At 30.5% G+C, this 7,300-nt stretch overlaps 1 protein-coding gene and 1 long non-coding RNA gene across 2 annotated transcripts in view; one reads left to right on the forward strand and one right to left on the reverse strand.

The window, feature by feature from the left end:
- LOC136796582 (uncharacterized) overlaps window positions 1-2,556 on the forward strand; it is a 7,220-nt gene extending 4,664 nt beyond the window's left edge. Inside the window, exon 2 of the long non-coding RNA XR_010844324.1 lies at window positions 2,012-2,556. This is a non-coding gene — a long non-coding RNA (uncharacterized lncRNA). The remainder of the gene's footprint in view (window positions 1-2,011) is intronic.
- The window catches only part of wb (wing blister), a 128,995-nt gene that overhangs the window by 59,859 nt on the left and 61,836 nt on the right, over window positions 1-7,300 (reverse strand). The gene's annotated exons all lie outside the window — the stretch shown is intronic.

Genomic DNA, 7,300 nt, shown 5'->3' on the forward strand with positions numbered 1-7,300 from the left:
TACTCATCTTATCTGAAAAATGATCAACTTAAAAAAAGTTCCAATTTTCTTAGAGAATACGGAAAATGAACGTGATGTTAATTAAGAAATTATTTACTAATTTAATTCGACGGACAAAATTATCGTAAGCAGATTTTTGTCAAATTAATTACAGTTTACTAGCACAATTATTTTAAAGGTTTTAGTAAATATATTTCCTTAGGAAGAAAAAATGATAATATTAAATCTCTCGGATTTCTTTAAATTCCAATTTTAAAAAATGTTTTGGTGTTAAGAAGTGGGGATTATATTTAAGCTGTGATATATTCCAATGGTTCTCAAAGTAGATGACTGTCCGAGAGCAAAAAGATTCATAGAAATTTTTTAAGATGATATTATTCAGTTATTTTTCAGACCAAGATCCAGTGTCGTCCAAGTCCGGACTGTGATTAGTATAGAAGTATTGTCAAAATAAAAAAATGGTTTAATGATAAGGTGTGTTCAGAAAGTTAAGAAGAAGAAGAGTTACGAGAGGAAATGGAATATTCCACGTGATGCGGTTTTTGAGAAGGTTTTTGGTTTCGTCAATATAAGAAGAATTACAGCTGGGAGTAGAACAAGGGATGTGTAGGAGTATAGGATCTTTTAAATGTGAGTAAAATGTTGACAGTTTGTTGTGAGATTTGAAAGCAAGTCTAAGGTTAGGGATAGAGGAGCGTGAACATTTTTGGATATTATTGTAGAGAAATGGGACATATGGTAATGATCTGTATATGGAGATAGAAAGTATTTGTGAAGAAATGTCAGAAGGGGGGACTGGGTTTTTGTAGATATTAATCAGTTTGTTAATGATATTGGAAGGAAAGTTAATAATTGAGAGCAAAAAAGGTTAGTTTTCATTAAATTAACATACACTAAATAAAACTACCAAATACATTGCTTCAATTGTAAATAATTTCCAAATTGTACATGTATTTATTCAGTTGATTTTCATATGTTTATTATTTTCTTTCTTCATTCCTAATTTTAATATTACTATATTCTCTATAAATTATAATATAGAGTTTCAATATTCTTAGAATATTACACAATGCATTTTTCAATTCAACTTATGTACCAATATTATTTGTTACCTACTTACGGTCCTTATTATTCTGTACTTTCATTTAATCATAATGGTTGTTATCTTGCTGTTTGTTTTAAGCCCTGATGAAGAGCTTAAACATTGGCAGAAACGTTGGCACTAAAAAATAAGTTTTTACTTATTTGTATTATTTACTGACCGCAATCCCAACCATCTCTTACACACATACCTCATATATTACACGATCATCGTCTTCGACTTAAAGTTACTATGGTTTGTAGTATGGAGCGAGGTAGTTCAGTGTGTAAGGCGCTGTGTTACTAACTCTTGGGATCTGGGTTCGAATCCGGCAGTAGCAGATAATTCGTTAATCTAATACTTAGGCCGTTTGTAGCCGAGCAAGTTAAAGCATCAACTTTAACTGACTCGTGACTAGCGGTTGACCGAATCGGCCTGGCGGTATCATGAAATGAAACTTGACCCTCCCTCCAGCATGTTTAGAATAGGGTAGTGTCCTGTAGATACTTACCCTGCCTCCAGTACGTAAAAAAATGACCAGGAAGGGAGTAAAAACAAAAAAAAAACTATCTGTGAGTTGACCCTGTGGGTTCGGGAGTCCTCCTGGATTACACCCTGCCTCAATAAAGTAGATACCCTTAATTAGGGAAATACTTGATGGTTGAGCTTGATCTTGAAAAAATCACCTCCTTGTATAATCATTTTTCAAAAAACAGTATTTCTTTACAAAGTACTGTACCCCCTGACCCTTCATGGGTTGTAACGAAACACATTATTATTATTATTGTTCTTTCTGGTTTGATACTGTTTTTTGTCTGGTCTACAACAAACACGAAATAATTTATTTTATCATCTTAGCCTTGTATAAATTTTCAAGAAAAATATTATCACCATCATATGAAACTTATAATAATTGTTTATTTGTTGCAGAATATCACGAGATCGAACATAACGTTGCCACACATACTCATAGCAAAGTTTCAAAAACATCAAAAACAGTTGTCAAAAAAGAAGTCGCAAAACATGCAATCACAGTTCAAATTCCAGAAATTGTTATACCTACTACTACAACGAAGGCACCTCCAGTCACATCAGCCCGTTTCTCCAGGCGCAGGTCGTCCAAGACGTAGGATTATTAATTGAAAACGGATTCAAACAGAGCCAATACTCACCCAATCAATTAATGTTTCAAGTTAGGCATAATGTTGTAATTATATTATAATGGATAGGTTGTAATTTTTTTTCGATTTCACAAAATACTCATGAAAATGTAATATTTAATCTATTACCATCACTTAAATAAAGTTGTTTGTGTTTTCCTTTTTTTTTATCGGCTAATTGTAAGTAATACTGCAGGGGAGAAATACGCTGCAAGGAAAAATAATGAAGTGTACATATCGGATCAAAGAGGATGGCTTATTGAATTAATTGATAATTTCAAATTAAATCTGAAGTAATTAAAAAATTAATTTTTAGTGAACTTCTATTTCTTTTAAGATACTCAACTTAAGGAGGTAAAAAAATTTGTTTTGTCATAATATAATGGTGTGTTGCCATACGGACCTACTTAATATTAATTAAAAAATAAAATATTTACTTCACTATATCTTATAAAGTATTTGGTGAAATTTAAAATTTAAGAACGAAATTTTCTCATTTTTTTTTCCTCCTTGACTCATTTAGTGAACAATTTGGGAATTTTCTAAGTAGGTTTATAATCATTTTTTTAAAAATTAATTATTCTTTATTTCATTATGTGGTATATGCTAAAAAAATGTTTATATCATGAAATGAGTTGTACCAAGATATTTTTTAGGCAGGAATATTTAATAACCAGAAGGTAAGTATGTTCAAAAATGGGCATTAATCAAGTAATATTCAAAATATAAAAGTAATAAGTAAAATCATAGAAAATACAAATTTTTTTTAAAAGTCATAATAAATACACAAGTTTACTCTAATTAACATTTTTTAAAGGTTTTGGAGAGGAGAAGAGATATATTCTCCTAATCCTTCATCAACGATACCTGATTGAAAAATAAAGTTTTAAAAATGATAACTAAATCTCACAGGTTTTAATTTTTTTATTAGTTGTAGTATCGAATAAAACATAATAAACACAATCGCAATAAATGTTTTATCTGCATTAAATATTACGTACGTTCATTATGTACTGGTACATAATGAATAATACAGAGTTTTATTAATTTTTGGAAAATTACGATTTCTACTAGTTTTATAATTAATTCTGCTATTTATAAGTATATTCATAAATTTAGTGTTGTATTTATGAATATATGTTTATTAATGCTTATTAAATTATATGCATGTATGTATATATGTCAGTGGATGAAATGTAAAAAAAAAAAATTAAATTTTTAACTTTAGTTAAGTGTTTAAGATCGCTATTATACTTATAGAAGGGAGAAAATTCAAATCTGAAGTATAATATAGATTTTTATTAATTCAGAAAATAAATTATTTACAGATGTTTTATATTTTATTACAACTAAACTGTTAATTAAATATATTGAGTTTAAGTTTACGAAGATACGAATTTCCGATTTTCTTTTTGTTGAATGCAATATAAATAATGATAAATTAATTACAGTAACCGATAAATGTGTACAGTAGAAGAACTGGCGTAAAATGTGAGCGAATAAAATAATTGTTAATTTTGCTATATTTATTTTGATATGTATATATTTTCACTTATATGAAACTATTATTTTTATCACCACTCAGTTAAAAATAATAGTTTCATATAAGTGAAATATAGTTTCATATAGTTCCGTAGTGCCGTTCTTAGAACTTTTTGTTCCTTGCAGACGGATTTAATAAGATGAAGACAAGTTTTATAGTATAATATTACATTTATAATACCGCTCCGTGAAGAGTGGATTTTTTGCTTTTTAGTGCACTCTGCATAGATATAATAAATTCATTGAAAATATATGTATCGATATGCTGAGTTGTTTACTTATAGACCTACATTTCAGTAACTAGATGTAGATCTAACCCATTCTTCAGCATAGCAATAAGGCTGACCTCTCTCCTGGAGATATACCAGCCGGAGGGAAGACATAAATCTGACAGAAGACGATGCAGAGTGGCCGGGACAGGAAACAGGGCGGCCGCGAAATGGGCCGTTAGTGGGAACGTGGAGCACGACCTCCATGTCTTAGCCCCCTCCCTCCGGATGGTCTTCGTGAATCCCAACGGGGTAGCGTGTCTTCATCCTTCCGCAATTCTCTTTTTGTGGGCTGTGTTCATCTGCACCTCCGCGGTTGCAGAACATCTACATAACCTGAGTGATTGAATTCAAATTGATACAAATACTTCAAAATATATATTTAATCGATGGGAAAAAAAAGAAACTCAAATCTTCTTTTGAATGTTATTGGACCCATTTCATCTTTAGAATAAACTGTATGAAGTTATCGGTTCAATCAGTTAGGACATAGTCCTAAACGACTGTTGAAATTTATATTACCTAGTTCTGATGATATGACAGTTCTAATGAAAGTGATATTCTAGTTTTTTAATACAAAAGATCGTAGATCCATACTTTTATGCCATTTAATTTTTCAACACGTATATTTATTATTAAATATTATACATATTATATTAAGAAAAACCGAAGTAATTGCAATTGTGCGTTTTATATTTCAGCAGGAAATAGAACTGATTTAATCCACCTCAGTAAATAAAATGGAGTACTGAATTGTTGTGGTAAAAAATCAGGAAGAAAAAACATCTTTTTTTTTTAATACTTATATTACATTTATCTCATTATTTTCCAATACATATACTTAGGGAATCAAGTTCTACAAACAACATAAAGATCAATGATATTATAGAAATTATAGTGATAATTACTTTGAGTACTTAAATCGGGTCAAAAAAGTAAATATAACACAAAAAGGATTCGGATGGAAGAATTGATAAATTACCTCAAAAGTAAAAATAATGCCAAAGAAAAAATAATATTTGAACTTATAGTCTTTATAATTTACGTACATTGATGATGGTGGGAGTCGTATTTCAAACTAAAAATTTAAATGTATATACCATTGCCTAATTAATTAAGATATTAGGCAACCGTCAGTTAGTATGTATAAATATGAAAGTCGAGGTCAAATTAAATATGAATCTTAACATTAATCTTTTTTTCCATCTATCTACTATATTGTAAATGAGCCATTTTTTCCCACCTAAAATCTCGGGTTATGCTAATTAGAGAAAGGCGAAATTTTACCTTTCACTTCAGGGAACGGGTCAGAGAAACGTTTAGTGTAAAGCTATCAACACTAATCGTCCAATACTCGAATTTCTCATTTTTTTGTAATTTTATTGTCTGCTTTCTAAATACCATCTTTGGTTTATAAGTATTCATAAACAATCTAAATTAAGTATTGCCAGACACAAATTTTCAATATGAATTAAGTTTAAGTGTCGGACGGAATTTTTTAACGCTCCTAATGATTGGCATTCCCTTGGAGTCCTTTCTCACCAAATGATATTTCACCTCATTTTCATTAATTTTTAAGATTGGGAGGAGAAATTATTTAGTCCCAAGTTACATTTCAAAACTTAATAACTTTATAAAATAAGTCCTTTAAACACATTAAGTCCCTTCAGCCCACAAAAGGTGTATTTAAAATTTTGTATTTAGTTGTCATCCTTAATTGCGTAGAGCATCTGGAGTCCCCATGCGATAGCTAACACATATCCATTTTTTAAATACATCCTGAATGGACTTTCTGAAAATTCTGATCAGGAGAAAATAGTAAAATGAATTGTATATGATTTAGAAAAAAAATTATATCTAAACCATGGTAAAAAATAAAAATCATAAATATATTGAAAGGTGTTTTTTTCATGTGATTTTTACATCCAGATATGAAAGTAAGTAGTTTTTAAAAAAAAAATCACGCTCATCATAAAAGTTCCTTGAGGAAGCACGCATACTATAAAGATTGTGAATGTTATCTGGACTTAAGGAATCATTCAGTTAAAATTAGTTTAATATTTAATTAATTAAGTGTTCAAATCCTAAGGTAAGTGTTCTATTTGCATTAAATTCTCTTTCTCTTATAGTTTATATAAGGAAAAGCTAAATTATTCTAAAATCAGAAATATACACACATTTGTCCAATGACTGCCTCAAGAATATTCTGGAAGCAGCTTTGTTTGTTTGCAGATCTTTGCTCCTGAGATTGGGGTTTGTATACCGTCTGGTAGAGCATATGTTTGTAAACAGAATTCAAGATTCAGGAGCTGGTGTTATACAGGTTACAACTCCAAAGGGAATGCATTGAGGCCTACGTCCTGTTTTTTTTAGGATTTGTGGTTCGCAAAACATAAATTAAAAACAAGCGTTAATTAACTCTAAAATGAAGTCATCTTTAACTCTTGTCTAATAATTACGTATAAAAGAAACAAATGCTAATATGTTATTCATGATGTGTTTCTTTGGTTTTAATTATAGCTTTTACATGACTGTCGTCATACATCTTCCCATTTTTTTCCCTAACTGATTTGTTACCGTCTCATTCGGTTTTGTTTCTGAATGGACAACGGGGAGAAAAAATGAAGTCATCTGAACCGTAATCGAACCCCCCACTAAGATAAATAATACCCCTTATCTCTGAGAGAAAATCAAATACCTTTACCCTTATCCTGACCAACCATCTGGTTATTATAAATGGTGGGCGTACAACCTATCTGCGGTGGGCCTAGCCACAATGGCCAAAGAAAAAACGTTCCGGTTTAGTGGAAGGTGAGTGTGACTGATACCGTGGGACCAGGCCTAGAACATGGCCCTAAGATTGAGGAACCCTCATTAATCCTCATTACAACCAATATTTGGGGGTTCCACATTTTCTTTTCGCTCAGTCAAGGGTCTATTTTCATATGAATCAATGTGCATTTTCTAAAGTACATTATATAAAATCATAAAACGAAATAAAAAAAATTGGTGCGGTGCGCGCATTACACAATTTTCACTTTGCACTCTACTCAGAGTTCAAAATAATCCTCGCTAGTTTTAAAACAGATAATTCTATATTATTCAGTGTGGCAATACTTTTCCGTACTAATTTTACAAATTAGTCTTTCAGTTGACTGACATATAGACTCCAATGTCAATAGTTTTCAGAAAAGTACTTTTGATATTATTCCTCGTTCCAAAATTATTATTTTTTCTTTAATTTTTAA

Source organism: Halyomorpha halys, unplaced genomic scaffold (assembly GCF_000696795.3).
Source record: "Halyomorpha halys isolate HHAL.00 unplaced genomic scaffold, Hhal_1.1 Scaffold1412.1, whole genome shotgun sequence".
Lineage (NCBI taxonomy): Eukaryota > Metazoa > Arthropoda > Insecta > Hemiptera > Pentatomidae > Halyomorpha > Halyomorpha halys.